At 39.7% G+C, this 21,118-nt stretch overlaps 1 protein-coding gene and 1 long non-coding RNA gene across 5 annotated transcripts in view; both read right to left on the bottom strand.

Annotated features, from left to right (window-relative positions):
- The window catches only part of STARD3NL (STARD3 N-terminal like), a 151,000-nt gene that overhangs the window by 14,516 nt on the left and 115,366 nt on the right, over positions 1 to 21,118 (bottom strand). The gene's annotated exons all lie outside the window — the stretch shown is intronic.
- LOC139440980 (uncharacterized) lies at positions 4,047 to 15,165 on the bottom strand. Of its 2 annotated transcripts, XR_011651315.1 has the most exons (5): positions 15,095 to 15,165; positions 14,662 to 14,760; positions 8,050 to 8,186; positions 6,235 to 6,315; positions 4,047 to 6,082 (listed from the first exon to the last, which is right to left on the bottom strand). It is a non-coding gene; the product is annotated as an uncharacterized lncRNA (long non-coding RNA). The 2 variants fall into 2 exon arrangements; XR_011651314.1 differs by having other exon boundaries at positions 4,047 to 6,315.

The following is a 21,118-nucleotide window of genomic DNA, read 5'->3' as shown; positions in this document are numbered from 1 at the left end:
CTCCACAGGACTCGGTAGTTCATGTGAACTTGTCCATTGCAGCCACAACACACAGATCCCGCGGGCCAGGATCTGCATCAGCAGTGCTTGGACTGAAGCTGCCATTCTGTCTTTACCAAAGCAATTCATCCTCACAGAATTACAAGGTCTCACTTAAAACTCTCCAAAGTGCCCCTTCTGGCAGCTCCTTCTTCAGAAAGTCTATCTCCCCTCAGCACAGTCTTTACTAGATTACATTGTTGGCTGCCCAGAGCTGGGCCCCCAGGCTCAGCCCCATGCCTGGACCACTCATGAGGAAAGAAAGTCTGCACAGCTGGCAGCCACGTGGAGCTGGTCTGAGCCAGCAGTTCCCAGAAGACCCCACCTGGCAGCCACAAAGCTTGTGGGAAAAGCAAGCATGATGCGAAGCTTTGGGGGAGGTTTCTGGGCCACACTCAACTTCCCTGGAAAATGTGCCTGGCCCAGCCCTGCCACAGCACTAGCTGGAGATGCTGCTGCTTCCTGGGAGGCGCAGGGAGGTACGGAGCAGCACAGGGCTCAGAGACCTGAATCAGGTCCCCTCTGCCCACCTAGTCTGCCTTCCTCTCAGCTCCACTGTCAACCCCTCTTTCAGTCCAGTGTGATGAGTAAGGATTTGCATGAGTCACTGGTCCCCAACTATGTTTCTTCCCAGATTAACTATGTGAGAATTCTGTTCACCAACAGCTTCTTTTAGTCTTCTATAGAAAGTACACACATTGTGTAATTCAGTTTTACTGACATTCTCATTCAAATCTTCCAAAACACACACATAATAAGTTGTTGCATAAATATCTGTTATATGCCTACCATATTCCAGGCCTTCCTCCAAGTGCTCGTGACATAGAGGTTTGTGCCTTCATAAGCTTATTATAAACACTATGGACCTGTCTCGTTGTGGTCTCTAAACAATATAGAAAATGGATGTGGACTTCAAGGTCAAGAAATCATATGAAATTCTAATCATTCATGATAGACTATATCCCATATTGTTGCCAGGTAACACCTCAAGGCCAGCTGAGGCAGAAACATGAGCAAGAGTTACAGTATTCTCTAACCTGCTCCTCAAGGCTGCAATGTAATGGACAGTCCTTCTATCATCACCACATTAATTCTGATCTTTTGATATGTGATAAGTATTGTATGATCAGGAAAAGCCAATCAATTACATTTACATTGGGGACCTTGAACTAATTCTCCCATCATAGCAGGCTGACAAGACCAACGGGCTTATATTTCACTGGCCCCAGGAAGACTAGATATACATATTTACATATTATATTATATATTATACGTTATAATTTACTATAATTATACATATTATATATTCTGTACCTATGTTAATAAGTGGTTGTTGGTGCCAACTCAATGTCAAGAGTAATCTTCAATTTGGAGTGTGGCAAAGACGGAATCTTTATTCATGCGAACAGTTCCATTGCGGTACAGCACAGCTGTGAGAACACAGCACTGCTGTGGCACAGCTCAATAGTGGTATAGCTCATCTCTGAAGCAGCAAGGCTCTGAGGATAATGGCTGTGAAGCAGTATGGCTGTTAGTCTGTGATGGGGTGAGGCCCTTCTCCACCTAGACAGCTCTGCTTTGCTCTGGTTGCTCTGGGCAGCTCCATTTGCTCTCATCCAGTTGGCTCTGACCAGTCTGGTGACACATCTTTAGTGTTTCAGCTCCAGCCCGGGAGGCACAGTCTGCACTCTTTGGTGGAAAGAGAAAACACACTTTGGGAACTAGAGGGGAGCTTACATACATCTACAGAAGTTCCCACCTCTGGTCCCTGATGGGTCTTCCTTCATGCAAATGAGGACTACAAATACTCACTGTTGGATTGGTCCAAACTGCACTATATTGATAAATCAGAATGGAGCCACTCTAACTGGTCAGTGAAGATGCTAATAGGGATGTAAGTTCACAGGTCCAACTGGACAGGGGAAGTCTCAGTCACAAAGTGTCAGAGAAAGGGGCACCAGCACTGGGGACAGGGTCAGGGGGTTAGTCTGGGATGAACCATTATTGGCCTTTCTCCCTGGTTGCAAGTCTGATGGGGTGTGTTCCTTAAAGTATAGGACTGATGCATGTTTGTGGGGGGGAAAGAGAGGAAAGGGAAAGGCACCGGCATGGTCCTGGGAGGGAGAGAGCACAGGGGGACCTTTATTTTGAGGTTTTTTTAAGACTGGGAGTTTATGGGAGGTCTTGGGGAGGACCTCAACAGAAAATTCATCAGCTTCATGCTGATGTACTGAAGTGAAATTTATTCCCTTAAATACATCTATCCTTGGGTGTGGTTGGCAAATGGTACTAATTGGATTTCTGCTGTCTATCTCACTGATAGATGATTTAAGCAATTTACCCTCTGGTTGGGTAGGAAATGTGTAAACCCTTTACTCAACTGTCCTTGGTTTGGGGAAGATAAGATTTACTAGATGGCTGCAAGCTGCTTGTTTAACTATCTGTCTCAGTTTTCAAAAACTCGCGGAACAATGTCAGTTACTGGCAAAGAACTACAACCATAAGGAACATAAAATTCTGTCTGCTCCCCTTTGGTTCCTAATATATATTCCACAGAAGAGGTGATGACCTAATATAATGACCCCTAGGAACCCACAGTGTCATTGGAGCCAAGATAATAAATACACACAAACCCCTTACCATGAATGTGCCCACATCCTTCCCAGCATGAAGCATCCTCAGTCCTGAGTTCAAACCTCAGCGCTTGCTAGGTCTCAGCCTCAGTTTGTAGCACTTCCTGTGCTTCTCATGTCGATGCCTTAGAATTTGGAGAAGGAAAAGGGAGTATGATGGCTATCAGTTGTACCCCCACAGGTGCCAGCAACTTTGCCTCCAAATGTCTGGTTTGACGTAATTTCCTACTGACTTCATTTCTCATTTGAGACTCATTTGTTGAAAGGCCTGATAATTTCAGAGAGAAGGCAAGGTCTATTATTTCATTTCTCAGAGATTTAGGTAATTATGAAAATCTCAGGTTAAAGGCACTGGCAATGAACAAAATGGAATTCATATCAGGTTTTCCATCATGTCTGCCAGATAATGTGCTGGATGTTCCATGTGTTTAGAAGCCCATGTGATCATCATAAAAACTCTGCAAATAAACCTGTTTCATGCAAGAAAGAATTGATGCTTGGAGGGGGGGAGGGCAGTAGTTAGTCCAATCAAATAGTCCGTGTTCTTTCAATTGCACTATTTGGCCACTGTAAATATCCTTAATGTTTATTACCTTTATAAAACACACTGTGGCATTTGTGGGCAAAAATAGGTTCTCCCAGACCTGTCTCTGCCCAGTAGAGCCTGATCAAGACAGAATGAACAGTCCTTTAACAAGCCATGGCTAACGGATTGCATTGTGAATATATCTGGTAGAGTTCCCTTTCTAGACAGTCTGTCCTTAGAGAAAAGGCTAATAAAATAATATATCATATGTAATTGTGTAAACTTGCTTTAACAGGAAATATGGGATACATGGAGAGGGCCGAAATCCCCATAGCCTCGACTTATGTACATCATCAAAATATTTATGAGAATAATGATTGAGAAATCTGTAACAAGAACATTTATATTCTCTAACATAAGTCAGGTTGCTTGTAGCTCTCTCTCTATTAAGAATAAGCCATGAAATTTATCCCATGGAAGGAGATGGTAGCTGTGCCCAGAACATGATCCTGTTTTTTTGCTTCTTTTATTTTATTTGTTTACTTCCTTACTTTCTTATTTACTTATTTATTTTTTATTATTCTTCAAGTACAGTTGTCTCCCTTTTCCCCCATCACTTACCCCCCCACCCATCCCACCTCCCACCCTCAATGCTACTCCCCTTTGGCTTTGTCCATGTGTCCTTTATACATGTTCCTTGATGACCCTTCTACTTTTCCACCCCATTATCCCCTCCCCACTCCTGTAAGTGGAACCTAATCAAGAAAACAAACAAGCAAGCAGAAATATAACCAGAGACATTGAAATAAAGAACAAAATGCTTCTTTTATTTATTTTCCAGATTTAATCAAGATATAAATGATATGTAGTATTGTATGATTTTATTGGGTACAATGTGTCCATAAGCAATAAAAGCAAAAATAAAGAAGTAGGATGACATGAAACTTAAAGGATTCTGCAGAGCAAAAGAAACCATCAACAAAATGAAAAGGCGGCCTACATAATGAGAGAAAGTACTTGCAAATCATATAGCAGATAAGGGATTAATATCCTAAATATATAAATAACTCATACAACTCAATGGCTAAAAAACAAACAAACCTATTAAAAATAGACAGAAGAGCCCTGCCTGGTGTAGCTCAGTGGATTGAGTGCCAGCCTGCGAACCAAAGTGTCACTGGTTTGATTCCCGGTCAGGGCACATCCCTGGGTTGCTGGCCAGGTCCCCAGTGAGGGGTGCTCGAGCAGGAACCACACACTGATGTTTCTCTCTCTGTTTCTCCCTCCCTTCCCCTCTCTAAAAATAAATATATAGAATCTAAAAAATATATATAAAAGAACTGAATAGACATTTTTCCTAGGACGATGTAACAAATGACCACAAGGTACATGAAAAGCTGTGCAACATCCTAATCATCAGGGAATTTCAAACCAAAAACACAATGAGCTATCACCTCATACTTGCTAAAATGACATTCTTCTAAAAGACAAGAAATAACAAGCACTGGTGAGTATATGGAGAAAAAGAAACCCTTGTGTACTGTTGATGGGATTATAAATTGAGGCAGCTACTATGTAAAATAGTATGGAGGTTCTTCAAAAAATTAAAAGTAGAACTGCCTCATGATTTAACAATCCCTCGGGTAGGTATATATCCAAATGAAGTGAAATTAGGATCTTGAAGGGAAATCTGCATTTCATGATTATTACAGCATATTTATAGTAGCCAAAAATGGAAACAGCCTAAATGTCTTGTCAACAGATGAATGGATAAAAAAGACAAGGTATATATGCTATTAAATATTACTTAGTAATGAGAAAGAAGGAAATCTTGCCTTTGCCACAACTTGGATAAATCTTGAGGGCATTATGCTAAGTCAAATAAATGATACAGAGAAATGAAAATGCAATAAGATCTCTTTATACTGGGCATCTAAAAAACCCAAACTCATGAAAACAAAATGTAGAATGGTGTTTACCAGGGGTTAGAGGGTGGGAGAAATGGGCAAATATTAATCAAAGGGTACAAACTTCCAGTTAGAACATTAGAAGTTCTGGGAATATAATATACAGTGGTAATTATAGCTAACAATTCTTTATTATATACTTCACAGTTGACAAGCTCACTTTTTGAATTAATCATAAGATAGTGGGCTTGAAAGTCAGGTTTAGTTGAAAAAGGAAAACGTTTTCTAAATTTCCAAATCTCCTGTTTAAAGGTCAATGCAAGCTGGCAAACTAGGAACAAAGAATTTTGCTAGAGGTCTAGATACAGTTAAGTGGGGAGGTGGTGACAGGGAAGTTAGCATCCGCCCTAGAGGAAGTGGTAGCACTGCCAGTTGTGATGTTTGTGAGATAAGGGGAGAGGGCAAGAGGTGGTACCTTTCTGGTTCCCTTGCTTCTGAGGGTCTTATCCCAGAGAGGACAGAACCTCAAAAAACAAAGCAAAACAACAACAAAAAAATCCTTAAAATAGATCGAGAGAGAATCTGAGATTATTTGGTGATAGGAAGCTCCCCAGCATGGCTACAGTAAATAAAACAATGTGACTAGTGGAAGGCATTTACAAGACTGAGCCCAAACCAGCAGTGCTTTGCCCACAGCTTCATGTGTAGCAGACCCAAATGCCTCTCAGGTCTCTAAGAGGGTGAGAGGTGCTGAGGGGACCATGGCATACAGCACCGAGGATTTGGATGAGAAGCTGCAGTGTGGGAACTTTGAACCCAAGGGCATAGTGTGGAGTCAGTAGTAGTAGGTTCAGGTATGGTCATTGCTCCAGCCAATTCAGAGGAAGAGGCTAAATCCCAGGGCAAAGAGCTGGAAGTCTGAGAGGATGCGGAGGGTGGCAGACACTCCCATTCCTCCCATATGCATTGATGCCGTCCTGGGGATGAGCCAAGGAAGAGAGAGAAACACAGAAAACACAAAAAATAGGGGCTAAATTAACTGTAAGAGACTATCCTAAACTGAAGAAAACTATTTCATTACATATGACGTATAGTATCTTCCTTAAGAACACGGGTTTCAGAGTCAGACCTTCTGGTGCAAATTATTGTTCTGCCACTCCTGTCAGGCTTGGGACAAGATGCTGCTCTGTCAACGCCTCCATTTTCTCATCTAAAAATTGAGAACAACATTAACAGCACAAAATAGGTTTGTGAAGGTTAAATGATATAATGAGACCAAAATGTTTGTAGTGCATTGCCTGCCACAAAGAATGTTTTAATTATCACGAGCTATAAATATTATGAAAAGTAAATGCAATAAAATACCTATTTTCTGAAAGTGTTTAAAATTATAAATAAAAGATAATTTCTAACTTTCTTTACCTCCTTGTTTGAAGAAATTTTTTTTTTCCAGGAGTGCTTCTAGAGTGACCATTTATGTTCCTTTCTGTTCATAACATTTAAAACCTTGTCCTAAGTTTAGGGAATTTCCCACATTACAAGTCTTGTAAAAGAACAAATCCATCTCCCACTATAGGTATGAAAAATGTCAGATACTTTTCTCAGCCTTCCTTGCAGCTAATATCAAGTAGAGAGTGTGAACTCAACTAGTTAGAAACACTCCCAACAGCTGCCTACCACCCCATCAGCCACCCACACATTGATGCTGAAGTTGGATCTGGAAGCAAATGTCTGGCAGTGATGCAGGGGTGAGGGACTTAGGTGTCAGATGACTATGGCTTCCCAAGCAGTGGCAGCAACCAGGTCACAGAGCCTAGTGCTTGCAGCAGCACTGGCCAAACTGCAGCTTTGGTGCCCCACTCCTCCTCCTTCTCACTCCCAGGATACATCTCTGTGCAGGGGAAGAGCCACAAGCCTTCTAGTCTACCACTCTCTACCTCTTCAACATTCAACTTTCCAATGTTTCATTTCAGTTGTGGTATTTATTGGACAAGAGGGAAAATAGGGCAGCTGCCTCAGGAAAAATATCTAGCCACAGTGAGCCAGCTTCTTCCTCTCTTTTCTTCCTGAGAAGACCCAAACTAGTCTGAGTTCATATCTGCTCCACACGGTATACTACAGGACTGGACATAAACTTCAGGGACAACTGCTGTCCAGGGTTCAAGAAGCTCTAATACATACAATGCTTTCAGAGATAGCCATAAGGGAATGAGTTGACAGTATAGGGGAGTTAAATTCTTAAAAAACAATAGTAGTATTAACAATAATGTCTAATAATCACTGAAAATTTGATATATGCCAGAATCTAGGCAAGCTAGCCTTCTTAGTTATGTAATCTTCATAATCTTTTGAGACAGGCGTTATTACTGCACCCATTTTCAGGTGAGGAATCTGAGGTGCAAAGAGATTAGGAAATTGGCACAGGGTCAGGCAATTTCTCAATTACAGAGATGAACAGTGATTAGCTGCAGACATTAAAAAATGCTTCAGTGTCATGGTAAGTTGCTCAGAATATAAGGTGAACTCAAAGAAAGAGAGCACAAAACCCTGTACATGTTCCACATGTAACTTAATATAGTTATCATTCACAAAAATCACATTACTATCCTTATATATATATACAGAAGAATTCTACACATTAACACCGTAATGATAAATAGATTTGGTCTTGGTGATATCATTACTGTTTATTTATTTCCCTCTTACCTTGTTTCTCTGAGTTTCTGCAATAAGCATCTATAGCAGCATGTCCCAAGGTGCCGCCAAGGACTCCTCACATTCATGGCGAAGAACCCTCCAGAGACCACCAGCCGTATCTTGAGATCGTGAAGCCAACAGAAAGGAGTAACCTCTGACCAGCAGATGGCACTAAAGGCCCAAGGTCCTGCTGATGCACCACTTCATTCCCTCTCCCCAATCTAGGCTACACCCACCTGCTACCGACCTGAGTTGCCCTGCTGCCTGGTCTCCACTTTCCTGCTTCTCCCTGAGGACACGGTCTGTTCACAGGATGTCCCTGCTGGAAGCATTCACGTTCTTGTCCTTCTGGGCACGTGAGTAACAGTCCCTAACATTTTCAATCTAGAAGAGGCAGCAAAGAAATTCTTTAATGTTTCTTATATTATCAGATTTCATTGGAAATTCTCTTCTTTTACATACAGTTGGACTTGGGTTATCAAAATTGGAGCAGTCTCAGATATCCATTTCCACAGAAGTAAAGAAAAGTGTTGACATATACTGCAAGGTATCAAGCACAAATTTTGAAAACGACATCATTCACTGGTACCGGCAAAAACCAAATCAGGCTTTGGAGCATCTGATTTATGTGAGCTCAACAAAAAGCCCAGCTCGAAGTAACCAAGGTGGGAAGGACAACAAAATTGAGGCAAGAAAGAATTCTCTAAGTCTCATTTCAATGCTGACCATAAATTTCATAGAAAAAGTGGATGTGGCCATTTACTACTGTGCTGGCTGGACTCACGCTACTAGAACTGTTGAGACAACCCACACAAGATCCCCTCCTTGGATCTGTGCCCACCCACATCCTTCCCAACAGTGGCAACCACAACCAGCAGCCCCCTCTCCAGCTGAGCTCCTGGCCTCAGCCTCACTTTATCTGCAGCAGTTCCTGAGCTCTCCAGGAAGCCATCTTGGATTATACCTGCACATAGCTCCCAGTTAATTCCAGGGATTGTGCTTCCACAGCTTTATTTGACAATATATCCAAATTAATCTTCTGTGGGGACAGGGAGCACAGGCTGTGCCACTCTCCACCATCTCAGCATCCAGAGGCTCTCAGTAAGTTGTCAAGGTGGCTAGAGCCATTATTATCATGCGTACTCAAGACAACCCCTTAGCAATAACTGTTATTGTTCCATTTTCCAACTAACAATTTAAGCTTATAGAATTTAGATTTAAAGATCAGGCAAAAACAAGAAGTCCATCCTTTTTGAACTGGACTGTGAGACCACAATAATAAGTTCAAGGACTCAGTACTTTAACTGAACATTGGGGTATCTGGATCAAATTAGGGATGAAGCAAAGTCATTTTTCTGGGAGGTGTGGGAAAAAGGTTTCAGCCAGCATGACATCATCAGACCAGAGCTCCGAATTCATTGGGGATGTTAGATGAGCCCGTTATATCTGGTAACCTTTGATTTTGTCTGTGAAAGTAGAGAGAACCTGCCATGATTCAAAGAAATAACAGTGTGTGTTGTGTATGGGTTTGGGGTGGTCAGGGTGTGTGTGTAAGTTACCAGTTTATGTTCTCAATTCTTTGAATATATTAGCTCCTTCAACTCACACTACTTATATATCTGTTATCATCAAGTGTATTTGACTCTCGAGGTAAGTGATGTATTAAGTGATTCAGTCACTTGTTCAAGTTACACAGCTGATATGTAGCTAGTTGTCAGAGCAGGGGAGAAACCCATATCATCTGGCTCCTCTTGGCTGTTACACTAAAACCTTTCTAATTGCAAGGCAATAAAAGGAAGAATACAGTATTTCCATCCTCATATGGGAAACAGAGCTAATCGTTATGGGACATTAACTGACACAAATTATCAATGTCTGCTGAAGCATGTGCCCAGGATTTGAGTGATTGGGTGTCCTAATTGGCAATTAAATGCCAATAAATTGTCAATTGACTTTTAAATATAAAACAATACAAAGACCTATATTTTCAGTTTCTAAAAGTTGTGTCTGTAGTGGGTTTCTTTAAGAATATAGCTATCTCCTTTAAGGTTCCTATACATGCCGCTCACCATAGTTAAAAATTACCCAAATAAAATCAACATGTTTATTCTCTCTAGTCCCTATTTCAATGACTCATAGTCTACTATTTAATTTTGAGATGTACTGGAAGGGAAAATAGAGTAATTTTTAGGTAAGGCAGACTCAAGAGATAGAGTTAGACATATGATCTGTCAGCCCTCTCCCACCTCTGTTGGGCTCATATTTTCATTGATTTACATGAAGACCAAGACTATTTATGACCATGACGGTATCTAAATGGAGACAACGTTGTGTTCTTGAGCCTAAACAAAACCTTCCTAGTCCCTTGTATATTTTATGCAAGGAAACTAGAGACCAGAACCTAAGTGGCAAACATCACATGTGAGAAGATCCATTTCCAAAAGGAATGCATGGAAAGTGTAGATCTTCTCAAAATATCTTTGCTAATGTACAGAGAGAGAGCACTGTTCTTTAGCCATATAGTGTCTACAGAGAAACACATATTAGGAAATAAATGTTATGACAGCTTTTCAGTACAACTCGGAAAAAAATTTGTGACATACCTAATCATAATGTAGATCATGAAACATGTTCCCTGTCAGTTCAGCATGAGAGTCATTAGAACCCCTGACACTGCTCAGCTCTGCATCAGTTTGCTCAGGCCTCCATGGGACCACCTGACCCACCGTTTCCTCCTCTCACACCTTCCTCCCCCTGCCCTGGACACTCCAACCAGGATCCTCACTTTCCTGCCTTCTCCCTGGTGACACAGTCTGGCAGACGGAAGGATGTCACTGCTGGGAACATTCATATTTTTCTCCCTTGGTGTTAGTGAGTTGCTCTTCAATTTATTTGAACATGGATGAGAGATAAAAGAGGTATTTTAAGTGTTTCTGTTTCTATGTCAGATATTCATGGGAATTTCCACTTTTCATTTGCAGTGGGACATGGACAGTTACAGTTGGAGCCGCCTAAGATGGCAATTCCCAGAGCAATAGAATGTCCATATTGTGTACGATGTCCACCGAAGACTTTGAAAATACAGTTGTACACTTGTATCAGAAGCAACCACACCAAATTATGGCATACCTTAAGCATATCATCTCAACAAATATCCTAGCTCCAGTTCACTTAGGTGAACAAACAACAAAATTGAAGCAAGAAAAATTTTTCAAAAGTCTACATCAGTCCTACCATACACTTCATAGAAAAACATGGGCCATTGGCTAGTGTGCTGCTGGCACCCACAGCACACAAGTGCCAAGGCACCCAACAGCCTCTTCTGGGTCTCTGCCCCACCACAGCATTTCCACACTCAGCTAACTCCTGCCTGGGCCACCAGCCTCCCCCTCGCCTTCCCTGCAGCACATCTGAGTTTACAGGAAGCCAATTGTTTTTGCTCACATGTTAAGCCCCACCTTCAGCAGGAAGCATTTCTGACCATGGTGTTCCCAAAGCTGTGTTCATTTAACACACTTCCTTATGAATTAAATCCTGATTGGGAATGAGCAGACACAGGCCCCATTATTCATATCACCATCTAGACACTTCCACTAACAGGAATGGCTCAGGCTGAGGGAGGGAAGCATTGTGTGCCAGCTCTCCTAGATAGAGTACATGCACATTGCCACAGATAATTATCACAACACTCCAGCACTATAACCATTATTTGTCCATTTTACAGATAAAATATTAAGCTCTGAGAGTTGAAGTTATTGGTTACAAAAAGGAAGTTCATATGTTTTGAACTGGACCATGAGGCTACCCTGAAAATGTAAACATCACAATTCTGTAACAAACAACATACTTGAGGTCAACTTGGGATGGAGCCAGTATCTTTTTACTGGGGGAGGCGGAAGATAGTTCCTCACTTCACATTCAGGGATGTGGGAACATTATATCATCAGAATACAGTCCAATCCCCTGGGGTCATTTGATGAGCCCACCATATTGTGAGTGACCCTTGGTTCTGCCTATGAAAGAAGAGTGAGAATGGGCCCAGAGAATGAACAGCTAATAATTTTTTTGTGTGGGACAGATGTCTATTAGTGTTCTCAATTCTTTGGGCATATGAAATTCTTCAACCCTCACTGTAACCTGTTAGGTCTCTTCTCTCTTGACTCATGAAGTAAGAGAGATAATTATGTATCATAAGAACTTCTCCCAGTCATACAGCTGATACAATGCAGAGTAGGACTGAACCCAAGTAATCTAGCCTCAGAGTCTGACCTCTAGACCATAAGAGGATATAAAGAATGCTATGCATTTTTCCTATACCCATGGAGAAACCAAAACTAAAATTTGTGAAACATTCCCTGACACAATTTACTATTTAGTACTGAACCATGTGACAAGGATTTGAGTGATCAGGAGTTTTCACAGAGTATGTAAAATGTCAATAAAGTATCAATTCATTTCCCAAATGACAACCCTTTAATTAGCACACACTCTTCTTATGCGGTACATGCTGTCACCCCATAGAAGAATATGGACATTCCCTTGCATCTGTGACATACATAGCCCTTTATTTATTTGATAATATCTAAGTTTATGACAACATATTCATCCCCATCATCTCATCTTTTGAGGACCCTGGTTCTCAATTCAGGGAAGGCATTGGAAGAAAGAAAGGAGATTCACAGGAAAAGCTGTGGAAGATCACCATGTCAGCTTTTCTCTTCCTACTTCTGAGGCATTCAAACTTTTGAGATAACATCCTGTCTGTGTGATTCCTGACCATTTTATTCTCTCAGTGTTGACCCAAGCTGATTTCTTCAACCTATATAGGGTCTCACTGATCATCTAAACTGTTAATGAAAGCAAGCACAGAGAGAAAGACTTGAGAGAATCAAAAAGAATGAGAATATAAGCCCTTTTCAGACAGGAATGCACGGACAAGCTTGTCGACATACCACGGCCATCTTGTCTACATGGTTGTCTCATTTAGTTCTCAAAAGAGCCTCATGGACCAGTAACGAGATGCAGACAGTGATGTACTCTGCTGTGTTCAGATCTTAGAATGAAACTCTCCAGCAGCTTTTCATATTTCAGGCTACATGATGATTTACAGGGAAAGAGACACCTGATTTACATCGAATTCAAAGAATAAACTATTATGCAGTCATTGAAAACAATGTTTTATTGTTTTATTGTATTTTATTAATAAAATTTTAAAATATTCACAATATAACATAAAGAAAAATTCATGAGTATCTAATAATAACTTTTTAACCATAAAACTCTTTGCAATGATAGAATAATAATAAAAGAATGGGGAATAAATTGTCTAAAATTTTAAGAATGATTATTCCTGAGGGAATAGATGGTTTTATTTCTTCTCTGTATGTTAACTTTATATATTTTCCTAAATAAGCTACAATGGTTGCATCATAAAAAACATTTAACAAAGTAAATTTGGCTTTGTTTGACAATAATACTGATAATTAGAATTTCTAATATCATTGAAGACTCATGATGTGCCAGGTATTAATATTTGAGTGTTCTGTGCATTACCCTTGTGCACAGTGAACACGTAAACCCCTTAATACCTTGAAAGATACCCATGCAGGCAACTTGTAACATAGAATGTGAGGCACGAGAAGGTTAAGTAATACAACAAATGTCAGATAAGTTTATCTGGTATAGGAAGGTGTTTAATTATAACTTTGGTCATTAAATAATGCTACCATAGATTAAAGACCTCAACATTGCTCGCTAAAAAGTTAATTGAAAAAAGAGAATATAAAGCCAAATATTCAAATTCCACTTAAAAATGTTTATTTATACATAATACCAAGCAATCCTATTTCTATTCAAAAATACGTAGAGAAAAATTCAAAGTAGCAGTAAAGTGTGGGTCCATTTTCCTGTCATTTTTCATACCTCATTTTACTCAGATTTTCTTTAACGAACTGTTACTTATCTGAGCTCTCATGTTTCCCAGATCTGGTCTTTGAATGAGTCACCTCTCTTTGCCACTGTTCTCATTGCCAGATGGAGGTCATCTTAAGAGCTACCTCACTGGAGTGTTGTAGAGAGGATTACATAAAATAAGTACACATTTAGAATATTGCCTTACAAATAATAGTTTCTAAACAGATATTAGATGCTATATTAATTTGAAAGCTTATTAGTACATATTAAATATGCCACAGCATTGAAAATACTGCATGTGGCATAGTATTCATGAGACAGTGCCAAGGTCCAGAATGGGAAGCTGAGTCCCCAGACTGCTCTGCCTCCTCTATCTGCCAGCAACTGCAGTCCAGCCCTTTCTAAAAGGCACCCAGATTATAAATGATGTTTGGTTTCCCTGAGTCATAGTCTGTGTGGTGACATATAGATTAATTTAAAAATAAACACAAATTCTTCAGCGCGTCAATGAGGTATTTCAGTGTCCCACTTTTCTATTGTTGTGCTAAAGAAAAATTAAGGTCAGGTTTCATACCCAAGTCCTGAATCCACAGCAAGTCACAGAAAGGTAGACATAGGGGCTGAACGTAAGAGGTATGGCTCCACATTTCTGGAGTAATGTTTCTATGGCATAGTATTTCACAGGAACAGCAGAGTGGGTGTGAGACGCATCCCTGCCCCAACCCAAGAGGGACACATTTATCCCAGGATTTTCTTTCCAGATCACAAACACTCTCACCATATCCTCCCAGCACACATGGGACACAAGAAGCCTCACAAGTGCTCATATTTACAGCAGATCATGAAGAACCCCAGGGAACTGTCTGAGCCACCACTTCCTCCTAGAAACCACACCCAGCCCTGCCCTCCTGACTCTGGTCTGCTAACAGGGACCTCACTTTCTTACCTTCTCCCTCGGGAGCCAGCCTGGTGTGCAGGATGTTGTTGCTGGAAGCAGTCATCTTCTTCTCCCTCTGGGCCTGTGAGTTCCCCCTATCATTTCAGTCTAAAGGAGAGACAGAAGAACTTTTTTATTGTTACCTCTTTATGTGCCATTTATTCATGGAAATTAATTAATTAATTTATTTTTTGCTTGCAGTTGGCCTTGGGCAGTTAAAGCTGGAGCAACCTGAAATATCAATTTCCAGGGCAAAGGATAAGAGTGCCCATATATCTTGTAAGGTGTCTTCTAACACCTTTAGCACAGACTACATACACTGGTACCGGCAGAAACCAGATCAGGGTATCGAACATTTAATATACATTGACTTAACGATCTCTGCTAATCGAAAGAACAACAAATTTGAGGCAAGTAAAGATCTTCACGCTTCTACTTCAACCTTGAAAATAAATTTCTTAGAGAAACAAGATGAGGCCATGTACTTCTGTGCCTGCTGGACTGACACCCACAATGTTAGAGTTGCCAAGATACCTGCACAACAACCACCTTCAGTCTGTGCCCACACACATCCTTCTCAACGTGGGCAACCACAGAGGCTGCACAGCTGGGCACCCAGGCGGAGCCTCCCTCCACACAGAACTTGACTATTATTTTGACTGCAGAGATTACTTACCATATAAACGGTATGGTTCAGACTCAAAGGGGAAATCATCAAGTTGTAGGAACCATGTCTGTGATATTATATCTAATGTAACCATAATAACATGTTTGCAATGTAATGACCATTTTTTCCACTTTACTTTCAATAACTTGAGATTAGAGAGATAAAATTACTTTCAAAACCTGAAGCCCCACATTGCTTCAACCCTGTCAGGCCATCTGAAAGATGTTCAGTGTTTATTTACTGCACACATTTTGGGGTGGGTGTGGAATGGAGCGCTTGTCCTCTGCTCCAGTGGGAGAAAGATTATTCATTCTACACTGAGGGATGTGTCACAGCCTGACCAGCACACTTCCTTCTGCACAGGCCTCAGATCCCCCAGGACCATTAGATGATCACACAACAGAGTGGATACTCATCAGGAATCCTTTCCCTAGGATCCTGCTGGGATCCTGGGAGGATCATAGTGTTCATTCACGCAGAGCTGCTGCTCTTTCTCAGGCACTGTTCTAATTCATCTCAGATTTTTGACAATCTGTTGACATACTATCATGATTCACCCTTTACAGATGAGGAAACAGAGGCATAGAGATGTTGTTTACTTTGTGGTCACTAAGATACTAAGAGCGGATGGAAGGCTGAGCTTCTGGCTTCAGGGACCTTCCTTGCAACCAGTCTGCTACCTGCCTCTGAAACACAGACAGTAGAAATGGCAGCTAGTCTGTATTTCCCACAGCTAAAGAGAAACCAAACTCTCATTCACAAAATAATTACTGAAACAAAGAGATTATTATTCTAAGCTGAATCTGAGTTTAACTGTTGTCTTCCTAGAATAAGTATAAATACCACGGCTCATTTGACTCAAAATGTAAAACAAAAACCATTACATTATTTTATTATTTTTTGAATTAATAGAAATAAATGAAAAAAGAAACACTTCTTTTAGGACATTTTCTAATAGAATATCTGTCCCTGACATTCCCAGAACACAGCCACCCCTACACATTTACATACTGTCTCTGACTGCTTAGGAGCTACAGGAGCAAAGATTTGTAATCACAGCACAGACCCTATGGCTCACAAAGTCTAAAAATATGTTATCTGACAACCTACAGAAAAGATTTGACAGCCTCTGTTGAGCAACCTAAAGTTAGGGAATGAGGTTGTAGCTATAAATAAAATTCAAGATGCAATAAGGGAAAGTATTGATAACTTTTACTACATGAAAATGAAAGCAAAGTTTGCATGGTGAAAAGCAACATAAGTTGAATCAAAGAGTAAATTACAAACTGTAGAAAATATTTGCAACCTGTTTAGCAGATAAAACCTTACTACTACTGATATGAAAATTACATTTTAAAAATGGAGAAAAAACATTAAAGATATCCTATATGAATATGGGAAAAGACATAAAAAGCCAATTCATGAAGACTGATGTAAAAATATTTCTTAAACATATAAAAACCCTCAATTTCACTTATAGTAATGTAAATGCAAATCAATACTACTTGAGATACTATTTCTCACCCATGAGATTTGGAAGAACTTAAAAGTTTGACAACATACTCTGCTGGGTAATCAATGGGGGAAAATAATATACATTTCTGGCAAAAATGCAAAATACAACTTTTTGCTGAGAAATTTGGATATATCTAACAAAACTTCATATGCATTTACTTTTTCATCAAGGAAACAAAGTCTTTTGAAATTTTCTCCAAAGGCACAACTTTCAACAATATAAAAATACATATGCTAATGTTAATCGTTGTGTAACTGCAAAATATTGGAAATTATGTAAATATACAAACATAGGAGATTGATTGAATAAATGAAGGCACATGCGTAATGGAGTATATAGAGCTCTAAAGTAGAATGAAAGATTCATAATTCCCTATACAGTTGACCCTTGAACAACATTGGATTTAGGGGCATTGATACCCTATTCAGTAAAAAAAATCTGTGAGTAACTTTTCACTCCCCCAAAACTTAACTACAGTCTGCCCTCAGTATCTGTGGGGCATTGGTTCCAGGACTCCCTGCAATACCAAAATCTGCAGATGCTCAAGTTCCTTATTTAAAATAGCGTAGAACAAAGCATAGAGTCAGCCCTCTGCATCTGCCAACTCCCCAACTGCAGGCTGAAAATGCTGTTATTGATCAGCTATTGGTTGAATCTGTGGATACAAATCCCATGGATATGGAGGAACAAGAGTATTTATTGAAAACAATCCTCACAAAAATGGGCCCATGCAGTTCAAATCTGTGTTGTTGAAGGGTCAACGGTCCTGGCAATTAACCGTAGGAAATTTAAATTTTAAAAATAGTACTATTTACAATAGCAACAACAAATTATATAATATTTAGAAATAAATTTAACCAAAAATATAAAGGATGTGTATGCTGAAAACTACAAACTTTGACAATGGAAGTTAAAGAACAACTATGTAAATGGAGAGATATGCCATGTTCATGGGTTGGAAGACTCAATATATTTAAGATATCAAACTCTCCCCAAAATGATATATAAACTTAATGTAATCCCAATCAAAATCTCTGGAAGACTTTTTGTAGAAATCAAGATGCTTGTTCTAAAATATATAGGGGAAGGCAAAAGACATAGAGTAGCCAAAACAGTTTTGAAAAGATTAACACCTTAGACATATTCTTAAACTATAATGATCAAGACAGTGGGGTATTGTTGAAAGGATAGACATAGATAAGAGCATCAGGAAAGAGAATCCAGAAGTAGGCCTACACATATGTGGTTAAATGATTTTTTTTTTATCAAAAGTGCCAGGTAAATACAAACGTGAACAATGGGTAGACTTTACAACAAAGAGTATTGGAACAATTATTCATCTATGTGAAAAAAAAACCAAACCCTCAATCCATATCGAACACCATACACAAAAATGAACTTGAAATGATATACAGGATCAAATGTAAAACTGAAAATGATAAAACTTCTAGATGAAAACACAGGAGAAACTTATTGTGACCATGGGTTAGGCAATATTTTTTTAGTGCAAGAAAAAAAAATTGGACAAATTGCATGTTCATCAAGATGAACATTTCTGCTACTTTAAAGACATTAAAAAATGGAAAAAGAAGCAAGAGATTAGGAGAAAACAACCTCAAAACACATCCCCAAAAAACCCAAGAAGATTTCAAAAATACATAGAGAGTTTTCATAACTCAATTAAAAAGCTATGCAATTAAAAAATAGGAAATATCAGCATTGCTCAGACATGTAGAGAGGGGGAAGTGGACTTGCACCCCTCTCACAACAACATAAAGAAGGGACAAACTGAAAATGACTTTGCTTGAACTTTCAGAGAAATGAGTTGCAGGGAATGTGACTGAAAATCTGGAGACAGACAGGCACTTACAGGGAGAAACAGGAGCTGAGCATTTGCTTAGCCTGCACATATGCTGCCAATCACCAGTTAAGCTGGTCAGAAGATTAAACTAGAAATATTTAATAAAATGACAAGAGCTGAGTATAGACCAGTGGGGGAGTATAAACACTTGGGAACCACAGACATAAGGTATTTGCCACCATATTTTAAGCTTTTTCTCCAGGAAGCCCAGAAGATTCCTGCAGAGAACATCAAGGAGAATCTGGAGAAATTTCCCCCTATAGTGTTGGCTGCAGGAGGAGGACACAGCTACTGCTGCAGTCCATCCAGACCTAACCCACTGCATCTCTGCTGCAGGAAAAAAAGACCTAATCTTCAGGGGAAGGCACAACCACAGCTTTGCCTGGAACCATCTCCCCTAATTCCACAAAGTAATGTTTTCATCTGCAGAAGAATGGGCATCAAAATGGTAATGGAAAAACTGCAATAACAATAAATATATTTATTTCTAAATAAATAAATAAAATTCTTTTAATGAGGGTGGAAAAAACACAGCCTGAAGTGGGTAGGTACCTGCTGCAGTTGGGGTAAGGACCAGGGGTCAGAATGTGCTGCTTCTGGAGGAGAGGAAGGTACACTCCTGAAGGCCACATTCAAGAGTCAGTTTTACTGCACCTGTTTACGACTGAGTCAGAAAATGTCCACTTTCCTCATCTCTTACCAGCATGCAACAAACCTTGAATAGAAATAACTGGAATATAGCTAATGGTGCTTCAAGAGACAGATTTTCTCTGTGGAACATAAGAAAGGGAAGACTCAAAAAGTGAGAAGATAAAAATGAAATATGACCAGACAAATTTTAAATCTCTGCACCCTAAAATCAACAAACTCCAACTCTGATCACCTAACAAACTTCAAACTGAGTATAATTCCTCACTAGACTAACACTAAAGGCCTCGCAGAATGAAATTGTGCTCATTTGCAAGCATAAAATATATTTATGCCAGCATCTTATGTACCATACATGTACATATTTCAACCAACAATTTCAGAGGCATACAAAAGGCAAGAGGAAAATCAGTGTAAAGACACAAAGCAATCATTACAGCCAGGCTGACATATGACACAGATGATGGAATAACAGACGGGGAATCTGAAATAAGTATGATTAATATGTTAAAGACACAAATGGAAAAGGTAAAGTGACATGCAATATCAGGTAGGTAATTTCAACAGAGAGCTGAAAATTATGTTTTAAAAAAGGAAGAAAATGCTAGAAATAAATAACACAGTAACAGAAATGCAAAATGCCTCTGAAGGACTCAACAGTAGGCTCAGTAGAGACAAGGAAATAATTTGGTAACATGAGGATAGGCCACTAGAAATCCCCCACACTCTATAGCAAGGAGATGAGTTAGAGAGAGAGATAGAGCAGAAAATCATACATCCTAAAAGTACAGAACTATGGATAATATCCAGTTTTCAAACACATTTGTAATTAGAATCCCAGAAGGAGAAGAAAGACAAAGTGGAGAAAAATAAATATTTTAAGAAATAACAGCTGAAGGTCTCCAAAATTAGTGTAAGGACCAAAGACAACGACAAAGAAAAAATCTTGAAGGCAGCCAGAGGAGAAAAAAATAGCAGACTTCAATCAAAAACAAGAAAGCAAGGAGACATTGGAGTGAAATCTCTAAAATATTTAAAAAACAAAAACAAAAACCTGGCAACCCAATGAAAATATCCTTCTTTATCTCTCCCTCTCCCTGTTCTTTCCTCCTTCCCTCCATCTCCCCATCTCTGTTTTGGACCAATAAAGGACTTGAGTTCTTTAACAACAACAACAAAAATGGCTTCTTTACAATAATATCATTGGATGGTAACAATCACACAGTAATGACAGAAATCTGCTGATGAATTTCATTAGCGAATCCATTTCCACAGGATGTTTTGGGGAAATACCACAAACCCCTTTTCCTGCAGTTTCTGGGTCTTAGCTGAGTGTTCAGAGTGCCACTTCCTCTTACAAAATCAGCCCTTGGATTTGCTCTGTGATTGTTCCATTATTCAATCACCTCAACTGGCAAGTGCTGGCAGAATGCTGCTCCTGCCCCAGGTCACCGTGGTGGCCTGCCTTTGGACTTGTGAGTGGCTTTACCCAGCAGACATCTTATTCATTCGAAGGGAGGCAATAGAAAGCCTAGACTGTCAAAGTAGCCCATGAAAAAAGCCACATGGTCACTCAAACTAAACTGACAGATTTAGTTTGTCACCACACCTTGACTTCTTCAGGAAGAAACTGCAGACCCCAAGATTTTCATTACCAATGAACAAATATATACTATTTTAATGAATGTCAAAATTTCACTAATTTCTACTTTTGCTTTTCTTTCAGACACAACAGGAGACACTCAAATAACACAAGTCATGACATCCATTACCA

The sequence above is a fragment of the Desmodus rotundus genome, chromosome 6, assembly GCF_022682495.2.
Source record: "Desmodus rotundus isolate HL8 chromosome 6, HLdesRot8A.1, whole genome shotgun sequence".
In the NCBI taxonomy this organism is placed as follows: Eukaryota; Metazoa; Chordata; class Mammalia; order Chiroptera; family Phyllostomidae; genus Desmodus; species Desmodus rotundus.
Note: the sequence above shows the minus strand (reverse complement) of the source record. Positions and strands in the feature narration are given on the sequence as shown.